At 47.5% G+C, this 26,379-nt stretch overlaps 1 protein-coding gene across 2 annotated transcripts in view; it reads left to right on the forward strand.

The window, feature by feature from the left end:
- The first annotated feature begins 401 nt into the window (after nt 1-401).
- g6fl (g6f-like) overlaps nt 402-26,379 on the forward strand; it is a 69,254-nt gene continuing 43,276 nt past the window's right edge. The window contains exons 1-3 of one of the 2 annotated variants that reach the window (XM_060921554.1): nt 402-714; nt 19,974-20,023; nt 23,213-23,308. The gene's annotated coding sequence lies outside the window, so the exon portion shown is untranslated. Of the gene's footprint in view, nt 715-10,557; nt 10,603-19,973; nt 20,024-23,212; nt 23,309-26,379 lie in introns of those variants that run through there. The other variant, XM_060921555.1, reaches the window with a different exon arrangement.

The following is a 26,379-nucleotide window of genomic DNA, read 5'->3' on the forward strand; positions in this document are numbered from 1 at the left end:
TGGACTGTGGGGGAAACCGGAACATCTGGAGGAAACCCACACAGACACAGGGAAAACATGCAAACTCCACACAGAAAGGCCCTCACCGGCCGCTGGGCTCGAACCCAGGACCTTCTTGCTGTGAGGCGACAGTGCTAACCACTACACCACCGTGCCGCCCCTATCCTTATCTATTGTACCTTTATCATGTATCTTTAAGCTGGAGTTTTGCATGAAGTAAAATGGTAATGCACTTTTGGAGTAAAGCTTAAAAGGTACACTGCGTGCACTTTCATAGGTAACATATACATACTAAAATACCATGGGCAGCACTGTAAAACTTTGATGTAAATGAAATCTTAACAGTATTCTGCTGTATGCATGTCATACAGTATCATAGTGTAAAGTGCAGTGCAACCTGGGAGAAAAAAAGGTAATTACAGTACTTTAAAAGAAGGCCATTATTTACAGTAATTTACTGTAAACAGCTAAGCATCTTGGGAAGGTGAAAGAAAAGTGCGGGTTCAAACATTTAAAAGTTAACCGATGTAACAAGATGTTTTTGTTGTCTTATAAAAGATGGTTTTGCAGCTTGTGTTTTCTTTTTGTTGATTTCAATCTTGGAGCACATCTGCCAGCCGGTCTCTGCCACCACAAAGCCACAGCCGCACTACAACCTGCTCAGCCTTTTGTCACAGATGTCCAGAGCCGCACGGACACCTCAACCTTCTCTGAGTAAGTCACCTTTTTTTTTCCCATTATCCTTGTCATTGAAGTAAAAAAAATAGAGACTTCCTCCAATTGAATTTTCTGTCAGAACAGCTGTTGAAAAGCTTCACATTTGCAGTGTTCTACCTAGCTAAAATTAGCACATTTGTCTCAGTTTACAACATTAAAACAACTCCGTTGCTTTTGCTGGAAGGTGGTTTTATTATACTGACTAATGTGCTGAGGTAGTAAGTCCAGTGCTTTGTGTTTTCCAGATTACCAAAAAGAATTAGTTAGAGAATTAAAATTACCTCAATAAGTAAACACTAGTTAATGTCAACTAGTTAGTTAAAGTGGTAGCTCCAATCTACAATTATCGACAGTCCATAATTATCGACACCTTTTCAGATTTACCAATAAAAAAAAATCACAATCAGCAATTTGAGGAAAACCCGGACGTTATCATCGCAGGTAAGCACGGTGGAAAGATCATGGACATGTTTTTACTGATCAAATTCACTGATATTTCATGATCTCCTCGTCAAAACCTACTTTGTTTCTTACTCTTTCATTCGACAGTCGCCATTTTGTATCTAAACGTGCGTTTGAGAATCACGTGAGGTGTTGATAATAGTGATCACTTTCACCGGTGTCCACCATTATCGACACCCTGTGGAATTAAGGGACATTTACAACTGTTATGGATCGATCTTTGTGTAACATTGTTGAAGCAGATGAAGTACTTTTAAAAAAAAAATAAAAGTGCTGTGATTTTAATTTTTTTTCTGATCCATAACAGAATGGAATGTTTATAGAGAATTTGGAATCCAATTGCAATAAATAGAATTAGACCAGAATTAAATTCTCGTCTTGTCTTCATCCGCTTATCCGGGGCCGGGTCACGGAGGCAGCAGTCTGAGCATGGAAGCCCAAACTTCCCTTTCCCCAGACACCTCGGCCAGCTCCTCAGGAAGAACATTGAAGCGTTCCCAGGCCAGCCGAGAGACATAATCCCTCCAGCGTGTCCTGGGTCTTCCCCAGGGCCTCCTCCCGGGGGGACATGCCTGGAACACCTCCCCAGGGAGGCATCCAGGAGGCATCCGAAAGAGATGCCTGAGCCACCTCAGCTGATTTCATCTCGATGTGGAGGAGCAGCGGCTCTGCGCCGAGCTCCTCCCAAGTGACTGTGCTTCTCACCCTATCTCTAAGGGAGTGCCCAGCCACCCTGCGAAGGAAACTCATTTCATCCGCTTGTATCCGCGTTCTTGTTCTTTCGGTCATTACCCAAAGCTCATAACCATAGGTGAGAGTCGGAATGTAGATCGACCAATAAATCGAGAGCTTCACCTTTTGGCTCAGCTCCTTCTTCACCACGACGGACCGGTAAAGCGACCGCATCACTGCGGCGGCTGCACCGATCCGCCTGTCGATCTCACGCTCTATCCTTCCCTCACTCGTGAACAAGATCCCGAGATACTTAAACTCCTTCACTTGAGGCAGGACTTCTCCACCAACCTGGAGAGGGCAAGCCACTCTTTTCCGGTCGAGAACCATGGCCTCGGACTTGGAGGTGCTGATTCTCATCCTAGCCACTTCACACTCGACTGCAAACCGCCCCAGTGCATGCTGAAGGTCCTGGTTTGAAGAAGCCAACAGGACAACATCATCTGCAAAAAGCAGAGATGAAATCCTGTGGTTCCCAAACAGGATTCTTTCCGGCCCCTGGCTGCGCCTAGAAATTCTGTCCATAAAAATTATGAACAGAACCAGTGACAAAGGGCAGCCCTGCCGGAGTCCAACATGCACTGGGAACAGGTCTGACTTACTGCCAGCAATGCGAACCAGACTCCTGCTCCGTTCGTACAGGGACCGGACAGCCCTTAGCAAAGAGCCCCGAACACCATACTCCCGAAGCACCCCCCACAGAATACCATGAGGGACACAGTCGAATGCCTTCTCCAGATCCACAAAGCACATGTGGACTGGTTGGGCAAACTCCCATGAACCCTCGAGCACTCTATGAAGGCTATAGAGCTGGTCCAGTGTTCCACGACCAGGACAAAAACCACATTGTTCCTCCTGGATCCGAGGTTCGACTATTGGCTGAATTCTCTTCTCCTGTACCCTGGAGTAAACCTTCCCGGGGAGGCTGAGAAGTGTGTGTTGTATTATACCAGGTGGGTGGAGCACAGAAGCACGGCAGGCCAGAACTGAGTTCTCAGTAACTCTTTTATTTTCAGCTTTTCAGCTTTTACACGTTCGCTCATACACACACACGCCACACACACGTGTTCTGGTCGGGAGAGCTCCCTTCCTCTACTCTCCCTCTCCTCTTATAGGGCGCGGTCACTAGGGAAGACACACAAACACAGGTTAATTCCCATCAGGTGCAGTGATTCTGCCGCTTGCCTTCCCTGACTCTGCCCTCCCTTCACAGACTGATGCTTGACCACGCCCCCACTGCCACATACCCCTACCACCTGACTCAGGCCGGGGAGCCGTCCAGCCTGCAGGTGACTCCCCCCAACGGGAGAGGAAATCCGCCACGACCATCTGCGCCCCCGGCCTGTGGACCACCTCGAACTTAAACGGCTGGAGTGCCAGATACCAATGGGTGATCCGCGTGTTGGCATCCTTCATGCGGTGGGGCCACTGCAGGGGCGAGTGGTCTGACCAGATGGTGAAAGCGCACCCCAGCAGGTAGTAGCGGAGGGCAAAGACCGCCCACTTGATGGCAAGGCATTCCTTCTCTATGGTGCTGTACCTGCCCTCGCGCACCGATAGCTTGCAGCTGATGTACAGCACTGGACGGTCCTCCTCCTCCACCTCCTGGAACAGAACAGCCCCCAGCCCTCTGTCCGATGTATCTGTCTGCAAAACAAAGGGGAGAGAAAAGTCAGGGGAGTGTAATAGTGGCCCCCACACAGTGCAGCCTTTACCTTAGAGAAAGCCCGCTGGCATTGCTCCGTCCACTGGACTGGATGGTGCCCCCTTTCTAGTGAGATCTGTCAGCGAGCTGGTGACGTCCGAATAATTAGGTATAAACCTATGATAGTAGCCAGCCAGCCCCAGGAACTGTCTCACCCCCTTTTTGGTCTTGGGCCTCGGGCAGGCCGCAATCACTGCTGTCTTATTGATTTGGGGACGCACCTGCCCATTGCCCAAGTGAAAGTCCAGATACCGTACTTCCACCAGCCCAATTGCACACTTCTTCGGGTTGTCTGTGAGTCTCGCTCGCCTCAGCGACCCAAGGACAGCCCTTAGGTGCTCTAGGTGCCGTGGCCAGTCATTACTGTAAATAATAATGTCATCCAGGTATGCAGTCGCATAGGTGGCTTGGGGGCGGAGGACCCTATCCATAAGCCGCTGGAATGGAGCGTGCGCCCCAAACAGCCCAAAAGGAAGTGTGATGAACTGGTGTAAGCCAAACGGTGTGGAAAAGGCCATTTTCTCTCAGGATAGCGGAGTCAAGGGGATCTGCCAATATCCCTTTGTCAATTCCAGTGTTGAATAAAAGCGAGCCATGCCTAGTCGATTGAGCAACTTGTCAATATGAGGCATTGGGTATGCGTCAAACTTGGACACCGTGTTGACTTTTCTATAGTCCACACAGAACCAGACCGACCCATCAGCCTTGGGAACCAAGACAACTGGGCTGCTCTAGTCACTGTGGGACTCCTTGACGATGCCCATTTTGAGCATGGCCTCGAGTTCTTCCCTAACCACCTTTTTCTTGTGTTCAGGCAGTCTGTAAGGGCGGCTGCGCACTACTACCCCCGGGGGCATCTCAATGTGGTGTTCTATGAGGTGGGTGCAGCCAGGCAGGGGCGAAAACACGTCAGAAAATTCTGTTTGCAACTGGGCTACCTCCGTGAGCTGGGTTGGAGAGAGGTGGTCTCCACAGGGGACCGGAGCGGTGGGCGATGTCAATTTTCCCTTTTGAACCTCCGGCCCCAGCTCCGCCTTCTCTGGAACTACCGACACCAACGCCACGGGGACCTCCTCATTCCAAAGTTTTAACAGATTGAGGTGGTAAATCTGTAACGCCCCACCCCTGTCCGTTCGCCTCACCTCATAGTCGACGTCCCCAACTCGCCGTGTGACCTCAAAGGGTCCTTGCCACTTGGCGATTAATTTGGAGCTCGACGTGGGCAACAACACGAGTACTTTATCTCCCGGTGTGAACTCCCTAAGGCACGTGCCCCTGTTGTACAGACAGACTTGACATTCTTGGGCCTGCCGCAAATTCTCCTGGGTTAAGTGCGTTAGGGTATGGAGTTTGGCGCGCAGGTCGATAATGTACTGAATTTCATTTTTACTTGGTGAAGTTCCCTCCTCCCAATTTTCATGCAGCACATCTACAGTTCGCGCAGTGTGCGTGACATAAACCTAGTGCCTTGATCAGTCAGAAACTCTTTGGGGATTCTGACTCGGGAGATGACGCGGAAGAGTGCTTCCGCAATACTGCGTGCTGAGATATTGCGAAGAGGCACTGCTTCCAGATATCGCGTTGCATAGTTCACCAGAGCTAAAATAAAGTGATATCCTCATGTTGATCAATCTAATGGCCCGACGAGATCCATCCCAATTCTTTCGAATGGGGTCTCAATTAATGGCAGAGGGCGCAGAGGCGCTTTTGGGATGGCCGCTGGATTTACTAACTGGTGTTCGCGGCACGCCGTACACCACCTATGGACATCGCCGCGAATCCCTGGCCAATAGAACCTGGCCATTATTTGGGCTAGTGTCTTATCCTGCCCTAAGTGTCCGGCCATGGGATTGAAGTGAGCCGCCTGGAATATAGATGCCCGGCGGCTCTTTGGGATCAAAAGCTGTGTTATTGGCTCCTTAGTCTGAGTGTCCTGCGTCACTTGGTATAATCTATCCTTAAAAATGGAGAAATAGGGGAAGGACAGGGTGGCGTTTGGCTGGAGCGTTTGACCATCAATTACTCTCACTTGGTCAAACGCATGCCACAGAGTCTCGTCTCATGAGTGCTCTAATGGGAAATCCACGAGGGATTCCCCAAGAGAGGGAGGAGGAGCCTGCTGCTCCTCACTCTGACGCGGTGATGACGTGGACGGCTCTGTGACAGCTGCTCCCACCAAAGCCACACCAGGACCTCCCCCCGCTAAATTATGGCAGGCCCCACTCTTCACTAAATGTGTCATTAATTCCCTGAATCCCGGCCAATCAGTCCCCAAAATTATCAAGTGGGTAAGGCGAGGAATAACCGCCGCCTGTACTCTAAATTTCTCCCCTCGAAATAGAATGTGGACCGACACTAAAGGGTAGTTGTGAACATCCCCATGCGCACACAACACCTTCACCAATTGTGCTCTGCCCAATGCTTCATCTTGCACCAGGCTTTGGTGGATTGAGGTCTGATTACAGCCGGAGTCCACCAAAGCCTGATACATATCCCCTTGAATACTCACCGGTATGCGATATGCTCCAGCCCGATCGAGGGCGGTCCCTGGGGCGTCGGGGATCCGGACCATCACGCCCACCTCCATTGCCGAAAACTGATTCTGGAGGTGCCCCGGTTCCCCGTAGCGCCAGCATACCGGCCCAGGCTCTGTCTCTGCACTGGTGTTCCGGAGATCACTCACCTGAGGGGGGGAAGACACAGACACGGAAGTAGGAAATCGTAGGACACCGCAGGTGCGGCGGGCCGGCTGGGGTGGAGCCGGCCCCCACCTCCGTGGTGGGGGAATGGGGCGAGGATAAGGAACAGAAGGGGGGGAGAGAGAGACAGGAGAGGGGAGAAGGGGAGACACGCTGTCCTGCCATCGGAACAGCCGCCATATGGTCTTCCGCCAGCTCGATGACCTGATCCAGTGATGCCGGGCGATGGCACTGGACCCACTCCGCAGTTCCTTCCAGAAGTCGAGCGATGAATTAATTGCTCCAGCGCCACCAGATCAATGATTCCCTCAGCATCGCGGTTGTCGGCACTCAGCCACCCCTGGCAGGCATCCCGGAGTTGCTGGCCAAACGCGAACGGCCGGCCGACCTCCTCCAGGCGCAGTGCACGGAAGCACTGCTGCTGCTGCTCTGGGGTGTGACCCACATGCTGGAGGATGGCCCTGCGAAGGTCCACGTAGCCCAGCTGGCTGTCGGCGGGGGGCTGTAGCACGGCCAGCTGTGCCTCGCCCGTTAGCAGGGGGAGGAGGCGCGCTGCGCGTTGTTCCACCAGCCAACCCCACGCCTCAGCTGCCTGCTCAAAAAGAGTGAGGAAGGCTTCAGGGTCGTCCTGCGGATCCATCTTCATTAGGGTGAGGTGGGGAGGGTCCGCGGCGGTGGTGATCGAGGCCCCCACTGACGCGAGAAGGTGCCGGAATGCCTGGCGATCTTCCTGTTGCGCCAGCACCAGGGCTTTGAAGCATTGTTCTTGCTCCTTCCGGAGGGTGATCAGCGCCTGGTGCTGGCTCTGTTGGGCCATGGCGAGGGCATGGACCAGGTCCTGGAAGGGGGAGGACTCCATGTGGCCGTTCCCTTCTGCACTGTCCCGGGTTTCAGCACCACTGTTGTATTATACCAGGTGGGTGGAGCACAGAAGCACGGCAGGCCAGAACTGAGTTCTCAATAACTCTTTTATTTTCAGATTTTCAGCTTTTACGTGTTTGCTCATACACACACACGCCACACACACGTGTTCTGGTCGAGAGAGCTCCCTTCCTCTGCTCTCCCTCTCCTCTTATAGGGAGTGGTCACTGGGGAAGACACACAAACACAGGTTAATTCCCGTCAGGTGCAATGATTCTGCCACTTACCTTCCCTGACTCCACCTTCCCTTCACAGACCGACACTTGACCATGCCCCCGCTGCCACAGTGTGATTCCCCTATAATTGGAGCACACTCTCCGGTCCCCTTTCTTAAAAAGAGGGACCACCACCCCAGTCTGCTACTCCAGAGGCACTGTCCCCGACCACCACACAATGTTGCAGAGGCGTGTCAGCCAAGACAGCCCTACAACATCCAGAGACTTGAGATACTCAGGGCGGATCTCATCCACCCCTGGTGCCTTGCCACCGAGGAGCTTGCAAACCACATCAGTGACTTCGGCTTGGGTAATGGGCGAGTCTAACCCTGGTCATCAGCCTCCGCTTCCTCAATGGAAGACGTGACGGTGGGATTGAGGAGATCCTCGAAGTATTCCTTCCACCGCCCGACAATGTCCCCAGTCAAGGTCAACAGCTCCCCACCCGCACTGTAAACAGTGTTGGCAGAGTACTGCTTCCCCCTCCTGAGGCACTGGACGGTTTGCCAGAATTTCTTCGAGGCCGATCGATAGTCCTCCTCCATGGCCTCACCGAACTCCTCCTAGTTCCGAGTTTTTGCCTCCGCAACTGCCCGAGCTGCGGCACGCCTGGCCTGCCAATACCCGTCAGCTGCCTCAGGAGTCCTGGAGGCCAACATGGCCTGATAGGACTCCATCTTTGGCTTGACAGCATCCCTTACTTCCGGTGTCCACCACCGGGTTCGGGGATTGCCGCCACGACAGGCACCGGAGACCTTGTAGCCACAGCTCCGAACAGCTGCGTCTACAATGGAGGTAGAGAACATGGTCCACTCAGACTCAATGTCCCCCGCCTCCCTCGGAAGCTGGGAGAAGCTCTCCCGGAGGTGGGAGTTAAAGACCTCCCCAACAAAGTGCTCGGCCAGACGTTCCCAGCAGACCCTCACCATACGTTTGGGCCTGCCAGGTCTGTCTGGCTTCCTCCTCCGCCAGCGGATCCAACTCACCACCAGGTGGTGATCAGTTGACAGCTCAGCCCCTCTCTTCACCTGAGTGTACATAAGGCCGGAGATCAGATGAAACGACAACAAAGTCGATCATTGACCTCCGACCTAAGGTGTCCTGGTGCCATGTGTACTTATGGACACCCCTATGCTCAAACATGGTGTTTGTTATGCACAAACCGTGACTAGCACTGAAGTCCAATAACAAAACACCACTCGGGTTCAGATTGGGGAGGCCGTTCCTCCCAATCATGCCCCTCCAGGTGTCACTGTCATCGCCCATGTGAGTGTTGAAGTCCCCCAGTAGAACAATGGAGTCCCCAGTCTGAGCACCTCTCAGTACCTCTCCCAGGGACTCCAAGAAGGCCGGATACTCCTATACTGCTATTCGGCCCATAGGCACAAACAACAGCAAGAGCCCTCTCCCCGATCCAAAGGCGCAGAGAGGAGACCCTCTCATTCACTGGGGTAAACTCCAACACATGGCGGCTGAGCTGAGGAGCTATAAGCAAGCCCACACCAGCCCATCGCCGCTCACCGTGGGCGACTCCAGAGAAGTGGAGAGTCCAGCCCCTCTCGAGGAGCTGGGTTCCGGAGCCCAAGCTGTGTGTGGAGGTGAGCCCGACTATCTCTAGCCGGTACCTCTCAACCTCCCACACAAGCTCAGGCTCTTTCCCCCCCAGCGAAGTGACATTCCATGTCCCAACAACTAGCCGCTGTGTTCGGGGATCAGGTCATCAAGGCCCCTGCCTTTGACTGCCGCTCAATCCACACTGCACCAGCCCCCTATGGCTACCTCTGTGGGTGGTTAACCCACAGGAGGTTGGGCCCACGTCACCGCTTCGGGCTGAGCCCGGCCAGGCCGGCCACCAAGGGCTCGCATACGAGCCCCAACCCCGGGCCTGGCTCCAGGGTGGGGCCCTGGCTGCGCCATACCGGCCGACGTCACGGTCCTTGATCTTTTATTATCCATAAGGGTTTTGGTGAATTGCTCTTAGTCTGGCCTGTCACCTAGGACCTGTCTGCCTTGGGAGACCCTAACAGGGGTGTAATGCCCCCGACAACATACGGTAGCTCCTAGGATCATTCAAGCACACAAACCCCTCCACCACAATAAGGTGCCAGTTCTTATAAAATAATTACATGTAAAAAAATTACGTTTGAAATATTCAGATTTTTCTCTTCCATTCAGAAAATATTTTTGTGCAGTTTGTTGTGAATATCTACCGCATATTACAATATCAGTAGACATTTTATATTTTGGTTTGAGGAATGAGATGCGACCTTTGACATGGATTCTCATGCGGTTACAATGTCAGTTGCCTGTTGACATTTATTGGTAAACTACAAAACTAGAAATTAATACAAGCAACAACGAATGATTAACAAAATGTGATCCACAAAAATACTTAGAAAGTGGGTACAAAGTGGAACAAAAAGATTTTCTGACAGGTTAAACATCTCATCTCATCTCTAGCCGCTTTATCCTTCTACAGGGTCACAGGCAAGCTGGAGCCTATCCCAGCTGACTACGGGCGAAAGGCGGGGTACACCCTGGACAAGTCGCCAGGTCATCACAGGGCTGACACATAGACACAGACAACCATTCACACTCACATTCACACTTGCGGTCAATTTAGAGTCACCAGTTAACCTAACCTGCATGTCTTTGGACTGTGGGGGAAACCGGAGCACCTGGAGGAAACCCACGCGGACACGGGGAGAACATGCAAACTCCACACAGAAAGGCCCTCGCCAGCCCCGGGGCTCGAACCCAGGACCTTCTTGCTGTGAGGCGACAGCGCTAACCACTACACCACCGTGCCGCCCCCAGGTTAAACATGATCAGTTAATTTGTTTACAAACATTTAGAATTACTTCCTCATTTACGTAAACACCGACATCTATATATTTATATTAGTGCTGTCAAGCGATTAAAATATTTAATCGTGATTAATGTTGCGACTGTCATAGTTAACTCGCAATTAATCGCAATTTAATCGCACATTTTTGTCACATGAAAAACCATTGTAATTCTCTTATCAGCATAAAAATGTGAATGGGCTTGTTTTGTACCAATGGTTTTTTTTATTGCAAAGCATAACACGTTGTGGCAGCGGGGGCGTGGTCAAGCACCGGTCTGTGACAGGAGGGTGGAGTCAGGGAAGGTAAGTGGCAGAATCACTACACCTGAGAGCAATTAACCTGTTTGTGTGTCTTCCCAGTGACCGCGCCCTACTTAAGGAGGGAGAGCGAGAGCAGAGGAGCTCATCCCTGAACTAGACGCCAGTTGTGTGTGTTGTTTGGTGTTGAAATTGTTCACTGAAAAGTGTGGCAATAAAGCCTATTTTGAACCCAATCTCTGTCCTGCCGTCCTCTGTGCTCCACCCGCGTATACAGAAGTGTTACAGTGGTGCCGAAACCCGGGACCTGGAGCACAGCAGCCTAACAGCCCCATGGAGTCCTCCCCGTTCGCTGAACTGGTCCACGCCCTCACCACGGCCCAGCAAAGCCAGCACCAGGCGCTACTCACCCTCCGAAAGGAGCAAGAACAGCGGTTCGAGGCCCTGGTGTTGGCTCAACAAGAAGATCGACAGGCGTTCCGGCACCTCCTCGCGTCGGCGGGGTCCACCAACACTCCCTCCGCGGGCCCATCCCCCCTCACCCTAACAAAGATGGGCCCGCAGGACGACCCCGAGGCATTCATCACGCTCTTCGAGCAAGTCGCGGAGACCTCGGGGTGGCCGATGGAGCAGCGCGCGGCGCACCTCCTCCCCCTGCTAACGGGAGAGGCACAGCTGGCCACGCTACAGCCCCCCGCCGACCGCCGGCTGGCCTACGCGGACCTTCGCCGGGCCATCCTCCAGCATGTGGGGCACACCCCTGATCAGCAGCGTCAGCGCTTCCAGGAAGTTGGCCAGCCGTTCGCGTTTGGCCAGCAACTCCGGGACGCCTGCTGGCGGTGGCTGAGGGCCAACAACCGCGACACCGAGGAGATCGTCGATCAGGTGGTGCTGGAGCAGTTCGTCGCACGCTTGCCAGCAGGAACCGCGGAGTGGGTCCAGTGCCACCGGCCGGCGTCGCTGGATCAGGCCATCGAGCTGGCGGAGGACCATTTGGCGGCTGTTCCGGCGGCAGGACAGCAGACAGCCTCTTCTCTCCTCTTCTCTCTCTCCCCCTCCTCCTGTGTCCTGTCCTCGCCCCATTCCCCCACCGCGGAGGCGGGGGCCGGCACCACCCCAGCCGGCCCGCCGCACCCGCGGTGCCCTCCCGTTTCTCCCTTCTGTGTCTGTCTCTCCCCCCCTCAGGTGAGTGAGCCCCAGATCACCGGTGCAGAGGGAAAGCCCGGGCCGGTTTGCTGGCGCTGCGGGGAACCGGGCCACCTCCAACGGCAGTGCACGGCAATAGAGGTGGGAGTGGTGGTTTGGATCCCCGACACGCCAGAAGCCGCCCTCGATCGGGCCGGAGCGTATCGCATACCAGTGAGTATCCAAGGTGGATTCGGGTTGTAATCAGACCTCAATTCACCAAAGCCTGGTTCAAAACGAGGCATTGGGGGGAGCACAGGAGGTGAAGGTGTTGTGTGTGCACGGGGATGTTCATAGCTACCCTTTGGTGTCAGTCCACATTTTTTTCAGAGGGGAAAAATCTATAGTGAAGGCAGCGGTTAATCCTCGCCTTACCCACTCTTTAATTTTGGGGACTGATTGGCCGGGATTTCGGGGTTTGATGACACGCCTAGTAAGGAGTGGGTCCTGCCATTTGACAGGGGGAGGTCCCGGTGTCGCTTTGGCGGGAGCAGCTGTCACAGAGCCGTCTACGTTATCTCCGCGTCAGAGTGAGGAGCCACCGGCTCCTCCTCTCTCTATTGGGGAATCCCTCGCGGATTTCCCATTAGAACAATCACGAGATGAGACTCTGCAACATGCGTTTGACCAAGTGAGAGTAATCAATGGTCAAATGCTCCAGCCGAACGCCACACCGTCCTTCCCTTACTTCGCGATTATGAAGGATAGATTATACCGAGTGACGCAGGACAATCAAACTAAAGAGCGAGTCACGCAGCTTTTGATTCCAAAGAGCCACCGGGAATTGGTATTCCAGGCGGCTCACTTTAATCCCATGGCTGGACACTTGGGGCAGGATAAAACATTAGCCCGAATAATGGCCCGATTCTATTGGCCGGGGATTTGCGGCGATGTTCGTAGGTGGTGTACGGCATACTGCGAATGCCAGTTAGTAAATCCAGCGGCCATTCCAAAAGCGCCTTTGCACCCTCTTCCGTTGATCGAGACCCCGTTTGAAAGAATTGGGATGGATCTCGTCGGGCTATTAGATCGGTCAGCATGAGGGTACCGCTTTATATTAGTTCTGGTGGACTATGCAACGCGATTTCCCGGAAGCAGCGCAATATCTCAGCATGCAGTATTGCAGAGGCACTTTTCCGCGTCATCTCCCGAGTCAGAATCCCGAAAGAGATTCTGACTGATCAAGGCACTACATTTATGTCACGAACACTACGCGAACTGTATGGGTTATTGGGGATTAAGCCGATCCGCACCAGTGTGTATCACCCACAAACGGACGGTTTAGTGGAACGGTTCAACCGCACCCTCAAAAATATCATAAAAAAATTCGTAAGTGAGGACGCACGTAATTGGGATAAGTGGCTCAAACCCTTGTTGTTCTCAGTGCGAGAGGTTCCCCAAGCCTCCACGGAGTTCTCCCCGTTCGAATTATTATATGGGCGTAAGCCGCGTGGCATCTTAGACGTGCTGCGGGAAAATTGGGAGGAGGGTCCTTCACAAAGCAAGAATGAAATTCAATACATTATGGACCTGCGCGCAAAACTCCACACGCTCACCCACCTAACCCAGGAAAATTTGCGGCAGGCCCAGGAACAGCAAGCCCGCCTGTACAACAAGGGTACGCACCTTAGGGAGTTCACCCAGGGAGATAAAGTACTCGTACTGTTGCCCACTTCGAGCTCCAAATTGATCGCCAAGTGGCAAGGTCCCTTTGAGGTCACACGGTGAGTCGGGGACGTCGACTGCGAGGTGAGGCAAACAGACAGGGGTGGGGCGCTACAAATTTACCACCTCAATCTCCTTAAACTCTGGAAGGAGGAGGTCCCCGTGGCGTTGGTGTCGGTGGTTCCGGAGAAGGCGGAGCTGGGGCCGGAGGTTCAAAAAGGGGCATTGACATCACGTACCCCTCCGGTCCCCTGTGGAGACCACCTCTCCCCGACCCAGCTCACGGAGGTCGCCCAGTTGCAGGCCGAGTTTTCGGATGTGTTCACGCCCCTGCCCGGTCGCACTAATCTCATAGAGCACCACATAGAGACGCCCCCAGGGGTAGTAGTGCATAGCCGCCCTTACAGACTACCCGAGCACAAAAAAAAGGTGGTTCAGGAAGAACTTGAGACCATGCTCGAAATGGGCATCGTCGAGGAGTCCCACAGTGACTGGAGCAGCCCGGTGGTCTTAGTACCCAAGGCCGACGGGTCGGTCCGGTTCTGTGTGGACTACAGAAAAGTCAACGCGGTGTCTAAATTCGACGCGTACCCAATGCCTCGTATTGATGAGTTGCTCGATCGACTTGGCACTGCTCGCTTTTATTCGACGCTGGATTTGACGAAGGGATAATGGCAGATCCCCTTGACTCCACTATCCCGAGAAAAAACGGCCTTTTCCACACCATTTGGTTTACACCAATTTGTCACCCTTCCGTTTGGGCTGTTTGGGGCGCCCGCTACGTTTCAGCGGCTGATGGACAGAGTCCTCCGCCCTCACGCCACTTATGCGGCCGCGTATTTAGATGACATCATCATCTATAGTAATGACTGGCAGCGGCACCTTGAACATCTGAGGGCCGTCCTTAGGTCACTGAGGCGAGCGGGGCTCACAGCCAACCCAAAGAAGTGTGCGATTGGGCAGGTGGAAGTACGATATCTGGGCTTCCACTTGGGCAACGGGCAGGTGCGTCCCCAAATTAATAAGATGGCAGCAATTGCGGCCTGCCCGAGGCCCAAGACCAAAAAGGGGGTGAGACAGTTCCTGGGGCTGGCTGGCTATTACCGTAGGTTTATACCTAATTATTCGGACGTCACCAGCCCGCTGACTGATCTCACTAAAAAGGGGGCACCAGATCCGGTCCAGTGGACGGAGCAATGCCAGTGGGCTTTTTCTGAGGTAAAGGCTGCACTGTGTGGGGGGCCACTTTTACACTCCCCTGACTTTTCTCTCCCCTTTATGTTGCAGACCGATGCATCGGACAGAGGGCTGGGGGCGGTTTTGTCCCAGGAGGTGGAGGGGGAGGACCGCCCCGTCCTGTACATCAGCAGGAAGCTGTCGGTGCGTGAGGGGCACTACAGCACCATAGAGAAAGAATGTCTGGCCATCAAGTGGGCGGTCCTCGCCCTCCGGTACTACCTGCTGGGGCGCCCTTTCACCCTCTGTTCGGACCACGCGCCCCTCCAGTGGCTCCACCGCATGAAGGATGCCAATGCGTGGATCACCCGTTGGTATCTGGCACTCTAACCCTTTAATTTCAAGGTGGTCCACAGGCCGGGGGCGCAGATGGTCATGGCGGACTTCCTCTCCCGTCAAGGGGGGGGGGGGAGTCGGCTGCAGGCCGGACGGCCGCCCAGCCTGAGTCGGGCGGTGGGGGTATGTGGCAGTGGGGGCGTGGTCAAGCGTCGGTCTGTGACAGGAGGGCGGAGTCAGGGAAGGTAAGTGGCAGAATCACTACACCTGAAAGCAATTAACCTATTTGTGTCTTCCCAGTGACTGCGCCCTACTTAAGGAGGGAGAGCGAGAACAGAGGAGCTCATCCCTGAACTAGATGCCAGTTGTGTGTGTTGTTTGGTGTTGAAATTGTTCACTGAAAAGTGTGCACCTTGCATATAATGTCCTTTTATTGCACAAACGCGTTTCGGCGTGTGCCTTCCTCAGTGTGCAACAATGTAACCACAAAAACACTTTTATATACCCACACCCATTACCACACCCCATTACAACAAACCAATGACAATGAAGTATTTAGATCATGTGTCAAAATAATCCTTCAATTGGAAAAATACATTCACAAAACATTACAGACATTATGTGCATATTTACAATTATGCAATGCAGTATAGCCATCAGTACATTATTACCGTCATAAAAAACAAGTCAGGGATAGCTCTTCATTCATCCCATTCGGTATACACGTATTCAAATTAAAAATATACCACGCCTCTCGCTGTAAGAGATGGTTCTCTCTATTTCCCCCTCGTGGAGACCTGTAAACCATCTCTAATCCCATAAATTTCAACATATTAGCGTCATGGCCAGCAGACTGGAAATGCCTTGCCACAGATGATTTTTCATCGTTTTTTCTTATTGAGCATTTATGTTCAAAAATTCTCGGTTTTAACTGTCTCTTCGTTTTACCCACATAAAGTATTCCACAAGGACAAGTCAAAAGATAAACGACAAAGGTAGACAAACAAGTAATTCTTCCCTTGACTTTGTACGTTTTTCCTGTTTTGGAGTGCGTGAATTCTTTTTCTGTAAGCATAAAGTTACATGCTGCACAGTTAAAACATTTGAAATTACCTTGTGAAACACGTGGAGGAAAAGATAAAAACGGTTGAGTGAATGCAGGGAAGTGCGACCGCACTAGTTTATCACGCAGACTTGGCGCTCTTTTGTAACAACTGCGTGGTAGATCCTGAAAAGAATTACCAATATTTGGGTCACTCTGCAGAATATGCCAATGCCGTTGTACAATAGTTTTCAAATCATTTGAGATGTGACCATACGTGGATACTAGAGTGACAGGAGGAATAATGTTAGAACGGTTATGTCTAGCGCTATTAGTAAGTAGATCTGAGCGCTGAATATTGCGCACACGCTCTAAGCAATTGTCCAACAAGTGGCCCGCATATCCCCTGTCGCGGAATCTTTCGCACAGTTCCCCTGCTTGTTGCTCAAATACTGCCTCGTTGTTACAAATCCTGCGCACTCTCAACAATTGACTATAAGGTAAACTACGTTTAAGAGAAGGTGGATGGTAACTCTGATAATGTAAAAAGGTGTTGCGATCAGTATCTTTATGATATATTTCAGTATACAAGACATTGTCAACCTTTTTCACCAAAACATCCAAAAATGGCATGCCGTGAAAAAGGTTGACAATGTCTTGTATACTGAAATATATCGTAAAGATACTGATCGCAACACCTTTTTACATTATCAGAGTTACCATCCACCTTCTCTTAAACGTAGTTTACCTTATAGTCAATTGTTGAGAGTGCGCAGGATTTGTAACAACGAGGCAGTATTTGAGCAACAAGCAGGGGAACTGTGCGAAAGATTCCGTGACAGGGGATATGCGGGCCACTTGTTGGACAATTGCTTAGAGCGTGTGCGCAATATTCAGCGCTCAGATCTACTTACTAATAGCGCTAGACATAACCGTTCTAACATTATTCCTCCTGTCACTCTAGTATCCACGTATGGTCACATCTCAAATGATTTGAAAACTATTGTACAACGGCATTGGCATATTCTGCAGAGTGACCCAAATATTGGTAATTCTTTTCAGGATCTACCACGCAGTTGTTACAAAAGAGCGCCAAGTCTGCGTGATAAACTAGTGCGGTCGCACTTCCCTGCATTCACTCAACCGTTTTTATCTTTTCCTCCATGTGTTTCACAAGGTAATTTCAAATGTTTTAACTGTGCAGCATGTAACTTTATGCTTACAGAAAAAGAATTCACGCACTCCAAAACAGGAAAAACGTACAAAGTCAAGGGAAGAATTACTTGTTTGTCTACCTTTGTCGTTTATCTTTTGACTTGTCCTTGTGGAATACTTTATGTGGGTAAAACGAAGAGACAGTTAAAACCGAGAATTTTTGAACATAAATGCTCAATAAGAAAAAACGATGAAAAATCATCTGTGGCAAGGCATTTCCAGTCTGCTGGCCATGACGCTAATATGTTGAAATTTATGGGATTAGAGATGGTTTACAGGTCTCCACGAGGGGGAAATAGAGAGAACCATCTCTTACAGCGAGAGGCGTGGTATATTTTTAATTTGAATACGTGTATACCGAATGGGATGAATGAAGAGCTATCCCTGACTTGTTTTTTATGAAGGTAATAATGTACTGATGGCTATACTGCATTGCATAATTGTAAATATGCACATAATGTCTGTAATGTTTTGTGAATGTATTTTTCCAATTTAAGGATTATTTTGACACATGATCTAAATACTTCATTGTCATTGGTTTGTTGTAATGGGGTGTGGTAATGGGTGTGGGTATATAAAAGTGTTTTTGTGGTTACATTGTTGCACACTGAGGAAGGCACATGCCGAAATGCGTTTGTGCAATAAAAGGACATTATATGCAAGGTGCGGCCTTTTTCTTTGGAAATTGAGTTGCACATTTGGGTCAGCACCCTTATATTAGGAATTATTTAAGAGTGAAGCCTGCTCCAAGTAGAAAAAATCACTGAAAAGTGTGGCAATAAAGCCTATTTTGAACCCGATCTCTGTCCTGCCGTCCTCTGTGCTCCACCCCCGCATACAGAAGTGTTACACATGTCTTGACACAGCCACTGCAAAATGAAACCTAATCCGAGCACCGGGGCTAGCAAAAGAACCATGAGTGAAGTGATCTACTGCTTGAGTTAGTCTACAACTCTAATCAGAGAGACAGGTTACACAGTGACGGTAGGCTTGACATGCTTGATTATAATATAAAGTACACTATTATATTAACTTTAAGTTGTTCGTTGATAAATATTGCATTGAATCTGATCTTTACTGTTTCAGCTCACTTAACACATTTTGTACTTTTACACTTTCTGCCTGTTGATGCGTCGCGCTGTCCAATCAGAGGCGGCCAAATTTGCATATTACAGGAAGGATTTCTGGGATAGCATTGAGTTTACAGTTCAGAGGGATCTGGCTTCTTTAGACGCTGTCTTCTTAAAACTGAATAAATATTTAAAAAGACCCAAATGAGCCAGTCTTTTGAACGGCTCTTTTCAAAGAACGGATCACAAAGATGCGGATCCCATCAAAGAGCCATAAATCCCATCTCTACTAGGGCGCCCTGCCCGCGCTGATTCTTTGGGGGGGGGAAGGAGGGCAGAGGACTCTGGCTGTGCGGGGCGTGGCATTACAGTCTAGCTGCTATCGTTTTTCTAAGCAAAGTCTCTGTTCCAAGTTCCTGGCAGTTTCAAAAGCTTATGAAAAACCTACATCATGTCACAGAGCGTTAATCTCGCGATAAAAAAATTATCGCTGTTAAAATTGAGTCAAGTTAACGCGTTAATAACGTGACATTTTTGACAGCACTAATTTATATGAAAGATATTTTGTACTGAATATAAGTCTATGTAAAACAAATTTTAAACAAAAAACTATGTTTTGTTCACTTAATACCACATACCAATTATTTATTTATTTATTTTTATAAATGATCGTCTGGATGTCGATAATTGTGAAACAGTGTCGTTAACTGTGAACAAAGGTGCCAATACTTGTGGAATGGTGTCACGTGATCTGATATGCTAAGTAATCGGGAATCAACTCATTTTTTTCCAGTCGAAGTTTGAGTAATTATTCATGCACAATTTACGTATTGAAAGTCTTTTCCACTTTTGCAACGGCCAAAAGATGGTTAAGATGTCGATAATTGTAGCCGCCGCTCTAGTTAGCTAGTTAACGTTAGCTAAAATAAGTGCATGTCAGCATTTTGTCTCGGTTTACATTAACATTAACACAACACTTTTTTTTTGCTAGAAGATAACTATAATGTGAGGTAGTAAGTCTAAGTGTTTTGTTTTCCACAATTGGCAAGAAGAGCCAGAAAAGATTTTTTTTTCTATGACCTTTCTAGAACCATGTTCTAATTCACTATTTTTGTTATTTGTGCCACTGTAAGCTAATGTTAATTTTATAATAAAGTACATTATGGTTATCAAAATGTCAGGTTTGTTGGCCATGTAATTTCTTCCCTGTAAAAAAAGAAAAAAGTAAGAGATTACAATTCATTTAGCTTTTTTATGTAATGATCTTTCACTTCAGTGCTTGGTTATCATTTCATTTTCCAAAATGTTTCATTGTGAACTCTGTACAGTAGTCATAACCGTGAAACAAAATTTGCATTTGTGAAGCATAAGAAAATTCCGTTTTTATTTACAATTTGTACTTTGTCCCAACTTTTTTGGAATTGGGGTTGTACTTCCCTGATTTAACTTAAGTAAAAATTTGACTGGACAACTTTCACTTGTATCGGAGTAACATTTGACCAGTGGGATCTGTACTTTGACTTAAGTAATTAACTTGGGTACTTTGTCCACCTCTGATTAAAGCAATACTACTGGTCACATGTTCTTTTTCATGTTATCAAACTAAATTTTTAAGTAATTGACTTGCCACACTTTGTATTCATATGACAATCAACCAGAAGTGATTGATTCAATTATTTTTGCCATTTCTAGTAACGCTGATGTTTATAATCTAATCTTTCTTTTAGGTCCAATGACGCAGACTAACCAGCGATGGATGATGAGCAGAGAAAAAGAGGTGCTGTGTGAAGGAACCTCCTTTGTTCTGGTCTTCTTGTCCTACTACAATTTCAATCTTCAGTATCAACAGGATGCAGCGTGCACACTGGAATTCATTCAGAGCTAGAAGCTTTTTCTACACATACTGTAACACACAGCTTGACATGATTTGACTTTTCTTCATACATTGTTGTTGTCCAATAACCTAGTGATAACCACTGGTGCCTCTGACATAAGAAGAGCAACTATACATGTTACTGCTACCTCAACTAATATCATTCTGGCTGATACTATTTCCTTTCCATCACATTCTTCTTTTCAACTGGTGTGAATTGATACATACCAACTTAGTGAAATGTGATAATCATATGGTTCAATATTCTGGACCACTACTTTGTACTGAACAGGTTCTTGTTTGATATGTCACATTCACAGATTAATGTCACCTGAAAGAAGAATTTTTATTATACCCCCACTCCAAAGGAGGGGGGGTGTACTGGTTTACCTCTGTCCGTCCATCCGTCCGTCTGTATCTCTGTCCATTTTAAACACCCTTTTTCTCAGCAACCACAAATCATAGCTACTTGGTACCAAACGTCAGCTTGGGGTTCTATACCATGTATACTGTTTTCAGGTCTGTCCCACATCGACTTCCTGTTTACCAACTGAATGTATTTACGAAATATACAGGGTGGATTTACAAAAAATTGTAACACTTTTCTCAGTAACTACAAATCACAACTGCTTGATATTTGGTACCAAGCTTCAGCTTGGGGTTCTATACCGTGTATACCATTTTCAGGTCTGTCGCACATTGACTTCCTGTTTACTGACTGAATGTATTTGGGTCTGTCTCAGAAACTGGGTACTGTGGGGGTACCTCATTAAATATACTCACAGTCAATAAACTATACAGTTTTGAATGGTGATTTGGTTTTAATTTGAAATAAAATGATGAAAGAAATAATACAGATAAAACTAAATCTTTGATGTGAATACTCTATTCAGAATTTGGCAAAAATTCTGCAAATTTGTGGAAAAATGGCAGCTTGATCTGGGACATAATAAATGGTTGACTACATCGCATTCCCTTAAAAAGGTTGTAGTCCACTGAAAAGTCTACAGTTATCACTAATTGTATTTTAAGTTGTAACTTTATACACCTAAGGATTGGTGCGCTCACAGAATAATCATAACCGTAATAAAACATCATGCAAAATATTTGATCACCGTCGTAACTCCGTTTTCTGCATACCCAAAACCAATACGATCGTGTGTTTTGATCTAAACGGAAAGCCTCAGGGTCAAGGTCACTACCTCACCAAAAGTAGGAACTTAAAATCACTACGCTGTATCAAAATTTAGTTATAAATCTGCGATTTTGTTGTTTAAAACGAAAGCTGAAAGTTCGGTATAGAATATGTTTCTTACAGAATATGTTACGATGGTAGCTGGTCTTGTATGAATTTCTGAGCTATAAAATGAGTTGTGGTCTATTTTTTATCGTAGCGTGTTATTTGTGTGCGGGGAAGGACACACATTAACAATTTGCATGTGTAGAATGGAATTTTCCACTCCAACAGTTAGAAGTTGATCGTGCTTCCATTTGCGGTCTTTCTGTTACGCGGGTGATCTGTTTGGACGTTATCGCTGAAAAGGTGAGTTGACAGTTTTATTTTGTTTTAGTCTTGCAGTATAAGGCAATAGAATGTTTCTTTTTCATCTTACTTTCATATTTCGTAGTGTTTGCGTATTTTTGGCCAATATTTTGCAACCATGGTCAATTTAGATGGAACTTTTGATAGAATCTATGGCCAGTCATTTTGCCCCGCCCCTGCCTTGCACTCCGTCCGGTGTGGTAGTGATGTCCCGTTGCTCGCGCGCCGCAGCAGAGACCCGGCCGACCTTCAGCCGGTACAGTCGCTGTTCTTTTACCACTGCCGTTATTCTCATCTTTCCGGTGTGTTCTTGATTTTTCCATTGTGTCCTATTTCACCATATCAAATACCCAAAATGTATCATATTATTCATATTTAAGTGAATAATCAATTCAGTCATCATAACTTGGCATTTTTAACCCAAGTAATCAAAAAGAGGAAATTTATTCAACATTTTCACTCATCTGTGAAGGAGGGGCTTTAATTCTTCATGATGGAGTTATTTTATATGGAAATCAATTTTACAAAAGCATTTGAATTTAATCAAAAAATTTTTCCACAGTGGAGGCCAGATAAAGCAAGATACTATCTTTATTCTTATTAAACATGACAAAAGAAACATTGAGTCTTAGGTAAATGCAAAAAAAAAAGTAAAATTAGAAAATTTATTTTTTGACCATAATGTCCCAAATGAGAGACCAGTTTCTGAGATGGACCCATTTACAAAACATATACCTTGGATTTACAAAGTTTTTGTAACACTTTTCTCAGCAACTACAAATCATACTTGCTTGATATTTGGTGGGGCGGCACGGTGGTGTAGTGGTTAGCGCTGTCGCCTCACAGCAAGAAGGTCCGGGTTCGAGCCCCATGGCCGGCGAGGGCCTTTCTGTGCGGAGTTTGCATGTTCTTCCCGTGTCCGCGTGGGTTTCCTCTGGGTGCTCCGGTTTCCCCCACAGTCCGAAGACATGCAGGTTAGGTTAACTGGTGACTCTAAATTGACCGTAGGTGTGAATGTGAGTGTGAATGGTTGTCTGTGTCTATGTGTCAGCCCTGTGATGACCTGGCGACTTGTCCAGGGTGTACCCCGCCTTTCGCCCGTAGTCAGCTGGGATAGGCTCCAGCTTGCCTGCGACCCTGTAGAACAGGATAAAGTGGCTAGAGATAATGAGATGATATAATATTTGGTACCGAGCTTCAGCTTGAGGTTCTATCCCATGTATACCATTTTCAGGTCTGTCCCACATCCACTTCCTGTTTACCGACTGAATGTATTTACGAAACATACAGGGTGGATTTTGACGCTATTTCAAGAAGCAAAATGCTATTTCAGAATGCCAGTTTCCCAGGATGCTATTTGAAATCCCTGGGGAGAGACACTGCTCTTTACTTACTTGTTTCAGGGTTCATTATTTGTTGAAGTCAACATTCATAATAAGTGTCCTATTCCTTCGATTGCTTGCATTCTGATATAAGTGAGAGTGGGGGGATACGCAAGTGAGCAGTAGCTCACAGCTCATCTTGTTTTTTCATCCTGCAATGTTTTTCAGAACCTGGATTGGCATCCATCCTGAGAGGGGCACAAAAGCATGCCATAAGAAAGTGCAGAGCAAGAAGAGTGAGATGATGGTCAAAAAGAAGGCAACGTCAGTGAATCTGCATGTATGCACCCTCAAGAAGCTCAGTGACTTCAAGTGGGGCTTTATCTGATCTCACACACACACACACCCATACCCTATCTCACTTATTTACTCCCTCACTCACTCATTCAGTGATGAAACCCAGTGTCTTTTCTTCTTCAAACTGTTGGAGCTCAAGTTTTACACTTTTCAGTAAAATAGAAACAGTATAATTGTTTTGTGTTCACTATCTTCGCAAGTTTTTTATCATACAAGCATGATAAACATATTGACAGAAACGCTATACTTTATACGTTCCTATGTGCCCACTGCCAAATAATATTATATTTTTAAATTACCTAAATTAGATGAAACATAAAACTTGTCACCTTACTCAGTCACACCTGAGTCGGGGCACTGAGCGCCCACTTACATATTCATAAAAGACTGTTCCCATGGAAACGGCATGATAATCACTTTCACTCTATTGGTTTCCATTGGTTTCTCTTTCACTGTGTTTTCTTCTATTTTCTAAGTTCTAGTCCAGCAGATTTTAGTCTAAATGCCAAATGATATGACCGTGTCTAGTTTTGAGTCATTTTGTTGCAAACTTACTTGGAATCTCATACTCAAAATTTTAACTCTGTTATGTAAGAATAGTTGTATTGTTAATTACTAAATTTCTTATCGACTTAGTATAAAAATAGTCATTGTTGATATAATGTTCATGAGCGTTATTATAGTACCTATATATGAGTACCAATAAGTTGTAACCAACTGGAACATCCTTGCATTCCATACTTTTTTCTAGACATGGAGCTGACCTGTGTGCGCTACTGTTTTCTTTAAGCAGGTTTTTCTTGAATCTTCTGACATTTTCTTGTAAATTATATTCAATTTGTACTGTCATTAGCAACTAATGTTTAGTGTAATTTGGCCTTTGAAGATCACAGAAATATGCCTGGAAATAGCTGAGACACCATCTCCAGGCATCTAAAGCCCTTCAGCTTAGGGCCCTGGACCCCCGGCTGCATTGTTCCAAGCCTTTGGCCCGTCATTGGACAGGCTGAAATTTGGACGAACAGACAACATTTCAGACTTGTCTTTCCAGTGACAGCCTGCTTAAAATTCCTCATTTCCCACAATGTAATAACATACTGTATTCCCAGACTGCACTGTAGCCTCCATGTAAAGGGTGTGTGGCATCCTTTTATGTTTATGGTATCGTTAACACACATGTTCACAAGCCAAAATTATAAAATGCTGCAGCAGACTTACTGCGGTACACACACTATTCTCACTACTGCTCGTGTTCATTAATAGGGTATCCCTGTACTCACTATACCCTGTGTATGTACATGGTACACGTGCCATTTGGGGTGAGCCTCACTTTGATTTTTATGACAAAAGCTGGATAGGTCTGTGAGAGATGTTGATTTTTGCAACAGTTCTGAAGAATATCTGCTTGAAATCCCCTGAGTCTTGGGAACTGAGCCTCTGCCGGCCCCCCGCCCTTACTGGGTTGATGTCACTCCCCCCTCCCATTTTCCTGGATCTGCCCCATTCACTTCCCTGCTGAAATATTCATGCAAACTGGACTACTGCTGTTCCGCAACAGGTTAATTAAAAACAGCTAGTTTGATGTGCTTTTCTAAATACAGACAAATAAATAATTAAAATTGTCAGTGCAAGTTACCAAATATTGTATGCACTGTCATTTAAATTAAAAATTGTAAATCTTTCAAACGAATGAAGCAAAGAAACAATAGCAGGCAGGGAGTTGAGGTTTATTCAGGTATCGGTTGTTGCACTGTTTTGTTTTTAATTTCAGGAAATAGTTGAGAAGGAACTGCATAATGAATATTGTCCCATTATTATTATTATTATTATTATTATTATTATTATTTACTGATAGTTTTTTCAGCAAATTACTGTGTATTTACAGTATGTAAGCTGTATTTGAATCTACAGTATTGTAGATTCAAACACTGCTTACATACTGTAAATATACAGTAATTTATCGACAAAACTGACCAGTATTGTGCTGCAAATTTACAAGAATACAGTAAAGAACTGTACATTTATTTCTAGTAAAATACTGTAATTCTAAAATATAGTAAGGAACTGTAAAAAAAAAAATACAGTACTTTGCTGGCAAAGCTGCCAGGGCGGCACGGTGGTGTAGTGGTTAGCACGGTTACCTCACAGCAAGAAGGTTCCGGGTTCAAACCTAGCGGCCGGCGAGAGCCTTTCTGTGTGGAGTTTGCATGTTCTTCCCGTGTCTGCGTGGGTTTCCTCCGGGTGCTCCAGTTTCCCCCACAATCCAAAGACATGCAGTTAGGTTGACGTGGGGCAGCCTTGGGCTGAGGTGCCCTTGAGCAAGGTACCGAACCCCTGACTGCTCCCCGGGTGCTCTGGGCTGCCCACTGCTCTGGGTGTGTGTGCACACGTGTGTTCACTGCTTCAGATGGGTTAAATGCAGAGGATGAATTTCACTGTGCTTGAAGTGTGCATGTGGCGAATAAAGGTTTTCTTCTTAATTACTGTAAATTCACAGTGAAAAGTTTTACAGTGTAGTAGTTAGCATTGCCACCTTACAGCAAGATGGATCTGAGTTCAAGCCCTTTCTGTGTGGAGTTTGCATGTTCTCCCCATGTCAGCATGGGTTTCCTTCGGGTTCTCCAGTTTCCCCCACAGTTCACAGACATGTGGTTAGGTTAACATGGGGCAGCCATGGCCTGAGGTTGGACTGAAGTGCCCTTGAGCAGGGCACCGAACCCCAACTGCTCCCTAGGTGCTATAGCATAGCTGCCCACTGCTCTGGTTATGTGTGTGTGTTCATTACTCACCTGTGAGTGTTCACTGCTTCAGATGGGTTAAATGCAGTGGAGAAATTTCATTGTGTGCTTAAGTCTGTGCTTGAGTGTACATGTGAAAAGGCTTGGCTTCTTCTTCTTCTAAAAGGTAACAGTAAGCTAGATGTACCCTTCAGGTGACAAGGAAAGCTTTTGTGAGCTGTATAGGAAGTAGGGAGGCAATTAACTTGTCACAGAGCCTTGATGCAAAGCAAATTAAAACACACACACACACACACACAC

The sequence above is a fragment of the Neoarius graeffei genome, chromosome 5, assembly GCF_027579695.1.
Source record: "Neoarius graeffei isolate fNeoGra1 chromosome 5, fNeoGra1.pri, whole genome shotgun sequence".
Taxonomy (NCBI): Eukaryota; Metazoa; Chordata; class Actinopteri; order Siluriformes; family Ariidae; genus Neoarius; species Neoarius graeffei.